The sequence below is a fragment of the Anomaloglossus baeobatrachus genome, chromosome 3 (assembly GCF_048569485.1).
Source record: "Anomaloglossus baeobatrachus isolate aAnoBae1 chromosome 3, aAnoBae1.hap1, whole genome shotgun sequence".
NCBI classification, from domain to species: Eukaryota; Metazoa; Chordata; class Amphibia; order Anura; family Aromobatidae; genus Anomaloglossus; species Anomaloglossus baeobatrachus.
Genome location: NC_134355.1, coordinates 37,763,005 through 37,775,418, shown reverse-complemented (window position 1 = coordinate 37,775,418; position 12,414 = coordinate 37,763,005). Strand labels below are relative to the sequence as shown.

General features: G+C 37.7%; 1 protein-coding gene across 1 annotated transcript in view; it reads right to left on the bottom strand.

Moving 5' to 3' along the window:
• Window positions 1-12,414, bottom strand: part of USH2A (usherin) — a 1,098,211-nt gene that overhangs the window by 973,165 nt on the left and 112,632 nt on the right. The window lies entirely within an intron of this gene.

Genomic DNA, 12,414 nt, shown 5'->3' with positions numbered 1-12,414 from the left:
AACTGTTGTAAATTTGTAACTACTTTTTTTTGTAAATTTGAATGATTATTGCAACTCTTTGTAGTTTATTTCTAGCTTATTGCAAAGGATGACAGTTAAAGGGGTTGTTCATAGTGTAGGATAACCCCATCTGATTCTTCTTGTTTCTGCTAATTAAAAGAAAAGACACTGTACTCACCTCTCATTTTGGTGCCGTTTAAGCGGATCAGGGCTCACATGAAATTGTGACGTCACAGAGCCATCCGCCCAATCACTGCCGACTTTTCTCTCCACGTCTTCAGACCAAATGAGTAATCAACAGGAAGTGAGTGGCGGAAGTGACATCACTTCCTGTTGACTACCTCATTTGGTCCAAAGGCCAAATGAGGTAGTCAACTGCTGACTTTTATCTCCGTGCCTTCAGACCAAATGAGTAATCAATAGGAAGTGAGTGGCAGAAGTGACATCACTTCCTGTTGACTACCTAATTTGGTCCAAAGGCGAGGAGAGAAAAGTCAGCAGTGATTAGGCGGGGGCCTCCGTGATGTCACAATGTCACATGAGCCCCAAACCACAGTTATTCTCTTTGTAGTGGTGACACTGGGTACTGCAGCTCTCTGCAACTCAATCCTATTCTAGTGAATGGTACAGAGCTGTAGTACCAAAAATAGCCACTGTAAATTGTATGGCGCTGTACCCTGTAAACAATAATTGGAAAATAGTGCTCTACAGTGAGTTATTTGATTGCCGAGGTGCACAGAATTTGATCTTACTGTTGTGATATCCTACAAATAGGCCATCGATATCAGCAAAAATATGTTAAAATGATTATTATATAGTTTAAAGAAAACCATCAGAACAAACCGATTAAAATCCATAAGGACAGAGTGACAGATGATGGCTAAATAGGACAAACTGTTAACAGTCATGACCCCAAACACACCTACAAGACGACCACTGCCTTCCTAAAGAAACTTAGGGAGAAGTAATGCCATACCTAAACCCTATGGAGCATCTGTGTGGTCACTTCAAACAGAAAGTGGAGGAGCGCAAGGTCTCTAACAATCCAATAGCTCTGTGATGTCGTCATGGAGGATGGAAGAGGATCAAGCGGCTCCTGTGAAGCTTTAGTGACCACCATGCACAAGAGAGTTAAAGGGGTTATACAGCTTATTTTGCCTTTTTTTTGTTCTTTCCCTATTGGGCTACATTGGGGCAGGTAAGGAGATAGTGACCACTTACCTGCCCTGCTGTCAGCCCCTCTCCCCCGGCTCAGAGCGGTCATATGACCGCTCCTACCTCGATTTTTCTGCTTCCAATCATTTCATGTCAACAGGGACAGGACCATGTTGACATGCAAATGACTGAACAGCATGTTGCCATCCTGCTGCTTACTGGCAGGTATAGTCCGATGAGTACCCGGCCCCTCCCACACACTCCGTAGTCTCCCTCCCCCGCCTCTTGTGCCCACCTACGTATCACCTGATAATCCAGATGATTCGGTGTCCAGTTCAATAAGGCAAGGAACAAGAAAACTGCCCACTTGCTTTCAGGGACACTATCAGCGCTGTGTCCCCAACGCTTTATCATGTTTAGTGCCCAACGCCCTGGGAACTGTCTCTCCCCTCCCCCATGTGCTCTCCTCTGTGCAGCATTCTGATACTTCACCAACGGATCCAGTTTGCGCTACAGAGCATGCTCTGAAGCTGCCTGGCGTAAACCGAGTCTCAGCTGATCGCTCATAAAAGCCGTCCGCCAGCTGATCAGCTGATTGTTCGCCCGCCGAGAGAGAGCATGCACAGCAAAATCATAAGGATTCCGCTGCTCAAAAAAGTTACACTCTGCGTTCCTGCCGCCCGATGGTCAGTCGTTCCACGACTGATCAGTCGGGCGGAGGATGCAACGCAAGGGCATCAGTCACAATCCCCCGCTCATATAAGTCTGCGGGAAACAACGGAATCCCCCAAACAGATTGCATTGTTTATCAGAGCGGCGGATTGTGACTGATGTAAAACAACGGAAATGTGAACCTAGCCTTAGATGGATGCAACCGCATTTGAAAAGCGGGAACCGGCACCCATTCACATACATTACAGCTTCAGCCGCAAGCTGCAGGATCCGTTCAGATGCAGTTTTTTGACACACACACACACACACACACACACACACGCACACCATACATACATGGCGTATATATATACTATAGACTCACATTAGATGCTATATACAGGGTGGTCCAAAAGTAGGTGGACAGTATGTGTAATAGGGTTATGAAGGGGGAGATTTATCAAACATGCTGTAAAGTGAAACTGACTCATTTGCCCTTAGCAACCAATCAGATTCAACTTTTCACTCTTCACAGGCTTTTTGGAAAAGGAGAGGGGGAATCTGATTGGTTGCTAAGGGCAACTGAGTCAGTTTCACTTTACACCATGTTTGATAACCCTATTACACATACTGTCCACCTACTTTTGGACCACCCTGTATAGTCTTCATTACACAGTATTCATTTTTCTATAAGGGGTGAGGAACATGTAACAACTCTTTCTGTCACCATTGTGGATATGAGGTGATTGATGTGTCACAGATGAGAGAAGCAGGATCTCTGCTCTGCTATTTACAATGCTGAGAGGTCAGGTGCTGGGGCAGACTGCTGACAGCCAATGAGTGTGCAGAGGGCGGGCAGGGGGAGGGGCTGGACTGTGAGGTTTGGCAACCAAGAAGAGGAAGAAGTCAAGTTTGCTTGTGCTGAAGGTAAACAAAGAGCTGCAGAGAATAAAGGGATAATTCAACAGGAACAAAAGTCAGAAAACCAAAAAATAACAACATAGGGGTGATTTATATGACAATACAGCACAGATTAGCTTAAAATTTTTTTGGAAGTTTATGTCGGACAACTCCTTTAAGGCACTGCTTGAAAATAATGGTGACCACCTAAAATATTGACACATACAAAGTATAAGTTATACAAAGCTGCACACTGACACTGTACATTGTATCACAGGGTCAGATCTTCAAGTGTTGTCCCATGGAAAGATATAAAATATTCCAACAATGTCAGGGATGTACTCACTATTGTGATAATATAATTTATATATATATATATATATATATATATATATATACACAGTTGAAACCCAAAGTTTCCGTCCACTCTCTATAAAGACACATCTGCAGGTTTTTCCCTCCACTCTCTATAAAGACACATCTGCAAGTTTTTCTTGCTATCTGATATGAAGTCAGAAGACATCTTTCCCGTTTTACGTCAATTAGGAACCAAAATTATTTCTATTTGCGAATTGCCAGAATAATGAGAGTGAATGTTTTAATGCATCTTTATTACTTTCTGCAGTCAAAAGTTGGCCTCCATTTTATTAGTATTTGGTGGCACTTACACTGTATGACTTGGGTGAAACGTTTTGGATCTCCTTCCACAGCTTCTCACAATAGTTGCTGGAATTTGGGATAATTCCTCCTGAGAGAATTGGTGTAACTGAGCCATGTGCGGAGGTCGTCTTGCTTGTTCCGGCATTTTCTGCTTTGCCCATAAATTTTCAATAGTATTGAGATCAGGGCTTTGTGATGGCCACTCCAAAACATTGACTTTATTATCCTTAAGCCACTTTGTAACCAGTTTGGCAATAGCTGCAGGTCATTGTCCATTAGGAGGACTCATTTCTGACCAAGCTTTAAGTTCCTGGCTGATGTCTTGAGATGTTGCTTCAGTATTGCCGCATAATCTTCTTTCCTCATGATGCCATCTACTTTGGAAAGTGCACCAGTCCCTCCTGCAGCAAAACAACCCCACAATGATGCTACCGCCTCCGTGTTTCACAGTTGGGATGGTGTTCTTAGACTCCAAAGCTTCTCCCTTTTTCTCCAAACGTAACAATGATCATTATGGGCAAACACTACAATTTTAGTTTTGTCAGACCACAGGACATATCTTCAAAAATAAGGTCTTTGTTCTTGTGTGCATTTGCAAACATTAATCTGGCATTTTATGTTTCTTTTGGAGTAATGACTTTTTCCTGGCAGAGTGGCCTTTCAGCCCATGTTGTTACAGTATTCGTTTCACTGTGGATAATGACACAATCTTACCAGCTTCCACCAGCATCTTCACAAGGTCTTTTGCTTTTGTTCTTGGGTTAATATCCACGTCTTACTAAAGAACGTTCATCTCTGGTACACACAACCCATCTCCTTCCTGAGCAGTACGATGGCTGTACATTCCCATCTTGTTTGTACTTGCGTATAATTGTTTGTACAGATGAACAAGGCAACTTCAGGTATTTGGAAACTGAACCAGACTTGTGCAAGTCCACTCTTCTCTTCCTGAGATCTTGGCTTATTTCTTTTGACTTTCCCACGATGCAACACAAAGAAGCAGTGTGTTTCAGGTGTGCACTAACATCCATTCACAGGTGTGTCTCTAATTAACTCAGATGTTGCCAATAAACCTATCGGAAACTTTCAAAGATATGACATCATCATATGGGCTGTCCCATATTGTTTACTTGAATAGTACTCTTAGTGCATGTAAACTTTTGACTCTGCAGAAAGTAATAAAAATGCATTGAAACATTCTCTCTCTCTCATTATTCTGGCATTTGGCAAATATACATAATGTTGCTAATTGACCCAATATGGGAAAGGTTTATTCAAATGTCATGGCAGATAGTGAGAAAAACCTGCAGATGTGTCTTTTTATATAGTGTATGTAAACCTCTGGCGTCATGTGTATATGTGTGTGCATGTATATACAAAAAAACATTTTTTAATCTGTCTCAGATTATTATATATATATATATATATATATATATATATATATATAATGTACACTGCTTATTATGATTTTTTTATCATATATATATATATATATACTGTATATACAGCTCTGACAAAAATTAACCACTGCAAAATTGTCAGTTTTTCTGATTTTTCTCTTTATAGGTATATTTTTGAGTAAAATGTAAATTATTATTTTATTCTATAAACTACTGACAACGTCTCCGAATTTCCAAGCAATAAATTTTGTATTTATTTTCTAAAAGTGAGAAATGTTCAAAATAACAGAACAATGCACAGTGCTTTCACACCTCAAATAATGCAAAGAAAACAAGTTCCTAATCATTTAGCAGCAACAATATTAATAGTGTTTATATATATATATATATATTTATTTATATAAATATATGTGTATATATACATAACACAGTATATATAATATATATATATATATATAATATATGTATATATATATATATATACATATATATATATATATATATATATATATATATATATATATAGTATATATGTACCGCATATTAGCAAGTCTACTTTTTTACATCCTTATTACGGTTTTATGTAACATATATTAAGATTGTTATTGGTCATATAACATATATATATATATATATATATATATATATATATATATACATATATATATATATATATATATATATAAAATACTGTAAGACTGTACATATGTATATCTAATGCTTTGAGAACAATTTACATTTTTTTATGTACATATCTATATATATAGACAGTAGTACAGTATTTATATATATATATATATATATATATATATAAATACTGTAATACTGTACATATGTATATATAAATATATATATATTTAATACATACTTTGAGAACAATTTACATTTTTTTGTACATACCTATATATATATATATATATGTATATATATATATATATATATATATATATAAATACTGTAATACTGTACACATGTATATATAAATATATATGTTAAATACATACTTTGAGAACAATTTACATTTTTTTATGTACATATATATATATATATAATTTTTTTTTCTCCTGCATGCATACATATTAATAATATTTAGTATGTCTGTATATATACACATATATATATATATATATATATATATATATATATATACATATACACATATATGTATATATATATATATATATATATATATATATATATATATATATATATAAAATACTATATATTGGTATCACTCCTATCTGGCCAGTAATAGTAGATCCATGAATGTCATGCACTTTCCTAATTTTCTTGAAAACCCCTACACATCTGTGGTCAGTGGTAATGAATCAGTGCTCACTTTTTCTGTTGGGAAATATAGCTCAATATACTCTGTCGGAATCATTTCTGTTTTTTATTGCCTATCCAGTAATGAGCCAGACTTTCTTAAGATCTTTGAACTGAATACATTAAAACTTGCATGAAACTATCAGGGCAATCAAAAAATACTAAAATGTTCCCATTTGATGTACTAAAGAATAATATCAAAGGACAGTCGCAATGCCAGCAGGAATAACAAGTAGGGGAGAATGTTTAAAACATCACCATAGGAAAGTAGAAATAAATAATTGACATCTACCTCGGAAATAAGGTCAGGGAAATGAACGTTGTAGAGGGGCTCCGCTCGGCCCACACAGGGCTGGCATATTCCTTAGCGCTATCAATCTTAAGCACTGCAGGATTTTATCATCAGCGGTAATTTGAGTTGATTATGGCGTCAATGTCAGGATAATGATATAGGTTCTGAGGATAATGAAAGAGTAATGGAGGAGAAGCACTCGAACAATTACTTATGTGGTTACCATACTATAAAGCCATGGTCACCTCCATACTTGGGGTTCTTTCCAAACTCTATAAATGGAGACCAGTTTAGTATTCTTTAAGAGAAAACAGACATTTTCATCTACAAAAGAAACCATTTATTGACCAGTCTGGCACCAGGGCATATTGAACCTATCCAATCTTGTTGTTCCTAGTATACGTTAGTTAATAGTATAGATTACTTATATTTTGGACTATCGATAATAATGAGACATGACCCATGCAGTTGTTGTAATAAAAACTCGGCACTACAGAGAAATGTGGAACAGAGATGAATTTATTTCAGTTATCCATACCTTTTAAACAAATTTTTGTTTCGCCCAATAGGCCTTCATCAGAAGGATTCTATTTTTTCAAGATTAATTTTAGCTTTACAGTATGACAATATAGTAAAAAAATAAACTTCATCACACTTTAGCTAATTTTCTGGGCACATAAAGTTATCCATACCTCATAAACAAATTTACGTTTCGCCCAATAGGCCTTCATCAGAGGGTTGTTTTTTTTAATTATTTTTATCTTTAAAGTATGACAAAATAGTAAAAAATAAACTTAATAACAATTTAGCAATTTTTTTTGGGCACCTATTTATGTTTCACACAATATGCCTTCATCAGAGGGTATCCTTTTTGCCAAGATTGTTTTTAGCTTTAAAGTATGACAAAATCGTAAAAAAACAAACTTACTCAAAATTTAGCTAATTGTTTTGGGCACATAAAGTTATTCAAACCTCTTAAATTTATGTTTCGCCAAATAGGCTTTCGTCAGAGGCTTTTCCATTTTTCAATATTATTTTTAGCTTTAAAGTATAACAAAATAGTGAAAAAAATAAATTTAATCACAATTTAGCTAATTTTTAGGCACATAAACCTTCATCAGAGAGTTTCCTTTTTTCCAATAGTACTTTTAGCGTTAAAGTAAGACAAAATAGTAAAAACATAAATGTAATCACAATTTAGCTAATTTTTTAGGCACATAAAGTTATCCATACCTCATAAACAAATTTACATTTTGCCGAATAGGCCTTCATCAGAAGATTTCCTTTTTTCAAGATTATTTTTAGCCTTAATGTATAACAAAATAGTAGAAAAAATAAACTTAATCACAATTTAGCTGATTTTTTTGGGGCACCTAAAGTCATCCATACCTCTTAACCAAATTTACGTTTCACCCAATATTCCTTCATCAAAAGATTTCCTTTTTTCAAGATTATTTTTAGCATTAATGTATAACAATATAGTAGAAAAAATAAACTTAATCAGAATTTAGCAGATTTTTTTTTACCTAAAATCACCCATAGCTCTTAACCAAAGTTACGTTTCGCCCAATATGGCTTCATTAGAGGGTTTTCTTTTCAAAATTATTTCTAGCCTTAATATATAACAATATAGTAGAAAAAATAAACATATTCACAATTTAGCTGATTTTTTTTGACCACCTAAAGTTATCCATACCTCTTAAACAAATTTACGTTTCGCTCAATAGTTCCTTTTTGTCAAGATTATTTTTAGCATTAAAGTATGATCAAATAGTAAAAAAATAAACGTACTCACAATTTCACTAATTTTTTGGGAACTTTTATTGTTTGTAAAATCTGTATTCTTATTGTTAATATTATTATCATTACATATTTGTTTTAAAGTAATTGCATCAGCGATTGATGGTCAACTTTTTATACATTAGTTTTTTTATTGAAATATTTTTTTTAATGCTTTTGTTGGTGAGTGTTTGTCAAATAGATCACAGTGGCATAAAATAACAATAATGAGAAGCATAAACACAGATTTTCAAAACATACAATCAGATATTGGACTTTTAGTTTAACCCTTTCACGACTGAAAGATTTTTTTTTTTGGTTTTTGCACTTTTAATTTTTTCCTCCTCTTCCTCCAAGAGCTATAACCATTTTACTTTTACGTTGACATAAAACTATGAAGGCTTGATTTTTCTTTTTTGCAGGATAAGTTGTACTTTTGAATGACGCCATTCATTTTGGAATACAGGGGAAAGTGCAGAAAAGCTTAAAAAAAAAAAAAAATTGTCAATTTTCACATTGTTTTTTGGGGGGCTTTCTTTTTCTAGTGTTCATTGTATGGTAAAATCTACTTGGCAATGTGATTCTTCAGGACATTAAAATTACGGTCATAACAATTATGTATAGGTTTTTTTTTTATTTAAGTGGTAGGAAAAATGTCAGAATTTTGTAAATGAAAAAAAAAAAATCTTGTCAATCCGTAACGTTTTCAATTTTTGGTCGCTGTAGCATATATATATTATCAGCCCTGAGCTGACATTTTTATTGTTGCCATTTTGGGTTTGGTATGATGTTTTTATTACCTCTTTTTGCCTTATTTTGTCGAGTCGCGGCAGTGTTTTTATATATATTTTTTTCATTTTACCATTTACCAATCAATTTTAATGGATGGGACTTTTACAGAGATACTACATGTGTGTATTTTTCTTTTTCCATTTTTCTTCTTTATTTTTAATGGGGAAAAGGACGTGACTTAATCTTTTATATTAATTTTATTTTCTTTCTCATATTCTTTAAAACTTTTTGTTTAGTCCCCTAAGGCTATGTGCCCACGCTGCGGAAAATGCGCGGATTTTGCCGCGGATTTTTCGCGGAAAATCCGCGGATTTTCCAGAAATCTGCAGCACAGTTACTCCCCAGCCATTTCTATGGCATTTGGGAAATGCTGTGCCCATGCTGCGGATTTTTCCGCAGCGGAAATCGTGCGGATTTTCGAGCGGAAAAATCTGCAGCATGTCAATTATTGTTGCGGATTTCTCCGCAGGGTCCCATATACTTACCTGCCTTGATAGAGACCCGAGTCACTTTCTCCGTCCGGTGTATCGGCTGCGGCAGCAGCGTGGTGGATCCAGCCAGGTACAGGAAGGAAGAGGTGGGCGGGGCCTGCACGAGCTCCGGTCATGTGACAGCCGGAGCAAGTTCAGGCCCACCCACCTTCAGCACAGTGAACCAGACGCTGCCTGACAGTGATCCGGCCGCCGAAAAGCGAGGTGCTGCATGATGGAGGTAAGTATGAGCACCCCGATCACTGCAGCACTTGTTCTGCATTGAGGATGCAGTGCCGAAGCCATGGTACTGTATCCTGAATGCAGAATGCCCGCAGCATATCCGCATGACATTCCGCTGTATATCCGCAGCATTGAAACAGAGAAAGTTCTGTTGCGGATTTCTGGGAGCTCCTGCGGAATGTCTTGCGGATATATCCGCAGGACAATGTCCCCGTGGGCACATAGCCTTAGAAGACTTGATTCCTCAATTTTTTGATCGCTTATACAATATACAGCAATACTACAGTACTGCTGTACATAGTAAAAGTCATGGTCTCCTATGAAAGCTAGCCACAAGCTGGTGTTAATAGGATTATGGTTATAACAGGTACAGGGTTCTTCAGCAGATCCCTTAGCCATCATGGCAATCCATCAGTGAACCACAATCACGTCCAACTCCCTAAAGCTGGTGTCACACACAGCGACGGCGACAACGACGTCACTGCTACGTCACCATTTTCTGTGACGTAGCAGTGACGTCCCGTCGCTGTCGCTGTGTGTGACATCCAGCAACAACCTGGCCCCTGCTGTGAGGTCGCCGCTCGTTGCTGAATGTCCTGCTTCATTTTTTGCTCGTCGCTCTCCCGCTGTGAAGCACACATCGCTGTGTGTGACAGCGAGGGAGCGACCAACTGAAGCGAGCAGGGAGCAGGAGCTGGCGTTTGGCAGCCTGCGGTAAGCTGTAACCACGGTAAACATTGGGTAACCAAGAAGCCCTTTCCTTGGTTACCCGATATTTACATTAGTTACTAGCACCGCCGCTCTCACACTGCCAGCGCCGGCTCCTGCTCCCTGCACACAGCCAAAGTACACATCGGGTTAATTACCCAATGTGTACTCCAGCTACGTGAGCAGGGAGCCGGCACTGGCAGCGTGAGAGCACACCGCTTAGCGCTGGCTCTCTGCACACGTAGCCGGAGCCGGAGTACACATTGGGTAATTAACCAGATGTGTACCCTGGCTAGGAGAGCAGGAAGCCAGCGCTAAGCGTGTGCGCTGGTAACCAAGGTAAATATCGGGTAATGGTTACCCGATATTTACCTTAGTTACCAAGTGCAGCATGGCATCCACAGCGACGCGTCGTTATGAACGCTGCTGCGTCTGCTGTGTTTGACAGCTAAGCAGCGATCATAACAGCGACTTACTAGGTCGCTGTTGCGTCACAGAAAATGGTGACGTAACAGCGATGTCATTGTCGCTACGTGTGAACACAGCTTAAAGGCACCAGTGGGTGTCGTGAAGAATGTAATCAACAGGATGAATGCTGTAAATGCTATCATCACAGATTGGTTGCAGCATTTAATAGGTTATCTGTCGTGGATGGATTAGAGTGTAATTAGCATAATCAGACCGATTTTCTCGAATGAGACAACATATGGTCATCTGCACCTAACCATAGAGGCAGATGATGGCTGAATAACACAGTCATACTCTGACACAAAAGATGCAGGTTCAATTGATGAGTCTGCAATAAAGACAGGGAGGCGACATTGGACATCAAAGACAGGGAGGCGACATTGGACATCAAAGACAGGGAGGCGACATTGGACATCAAAGACAGGGAAGTGACATTGGACATCAAAGACAGGGAAGTGACACTGAACATCAAAGACAGGGAGCTGACATTGGACATCAAAGACAGGGAAGTGACATTGGACATCAAAGACAGGGAGGTGACATTGGACATCAAAGATAGGGAGGTGACATTGAATGTCAAAGACAGGGAACGGACACTGGACATCAAAGACAGGGAGCCAATATTGCAGGTACCAGCACATTCAATGTCTGTAAAGCATTAAAGAGTAACCGTTGTTTTCATTTTTATTTCATAAATCAATATTACACATGAAAATAAGCAACTTTGTAATATATCTTATCAAAGAAATCTGTTGTTTTTTTTTCTTTTCCTGGACTGATCTTTTACTCTCAATATAGGGGTAAAATCTGTTAAATCTGTATTCATGGAAGATACGGTACATTTTCCCATTATAGGAGATGACAGTTGGTATTTATTTTTGTAATATTCTATGTAGGGGGGTGGAGGTAGAGGAACATACAGACTTTCTGTCGTGTGTTCTCCTGAAATAACAGTTACAGTTCTCCATTGAACCTTGTGAGCACCAACTGTCATCTCCTATCTCGGTAATGGAAAAGTCTGTAATCACTGAAAACAGGAGTTACTCATGAATTGAGAATATTGAAAATGAATAATCAGATCCAGGAGGAGTTATAAGTGGATTTCTCTGATAAAATATATATACACAAGTTTCTTATTTTCACGTGTACTATTGAGTTCCAAAAATAATAAAATAAGTTTACTTTTTAATTATGCTTCAGGCATTGAAAAGTTTACAATCATATTTTTCTTCTTTTTTTTTCCTGAAAAAAATGCTGTAATACTGTTCCAATGCTCAGTTCACTCCTCTTCAACTGCTGCTTTCATCTGCTGCCCCACAGCTGTATTCACACAATGTACAGGAATTCCCCTGTCTGAGTAATGTTTGGGGAGCAGAGAACCTCAGACAGGGAAAGTCTTGTACACTCTCTGTTTATTTACAGTGTATGGATTTTTGCTGAGCAGCAGATGAAACAAATTATCTAAAGAACCATGATAAAGTCATGTGAAACAGCAAACAAACCGTGTTGTGCTCACCTTTAGAGATGAGCGAACCTAAACTGTAAACTATAGGGTTCGTACCAAATATGG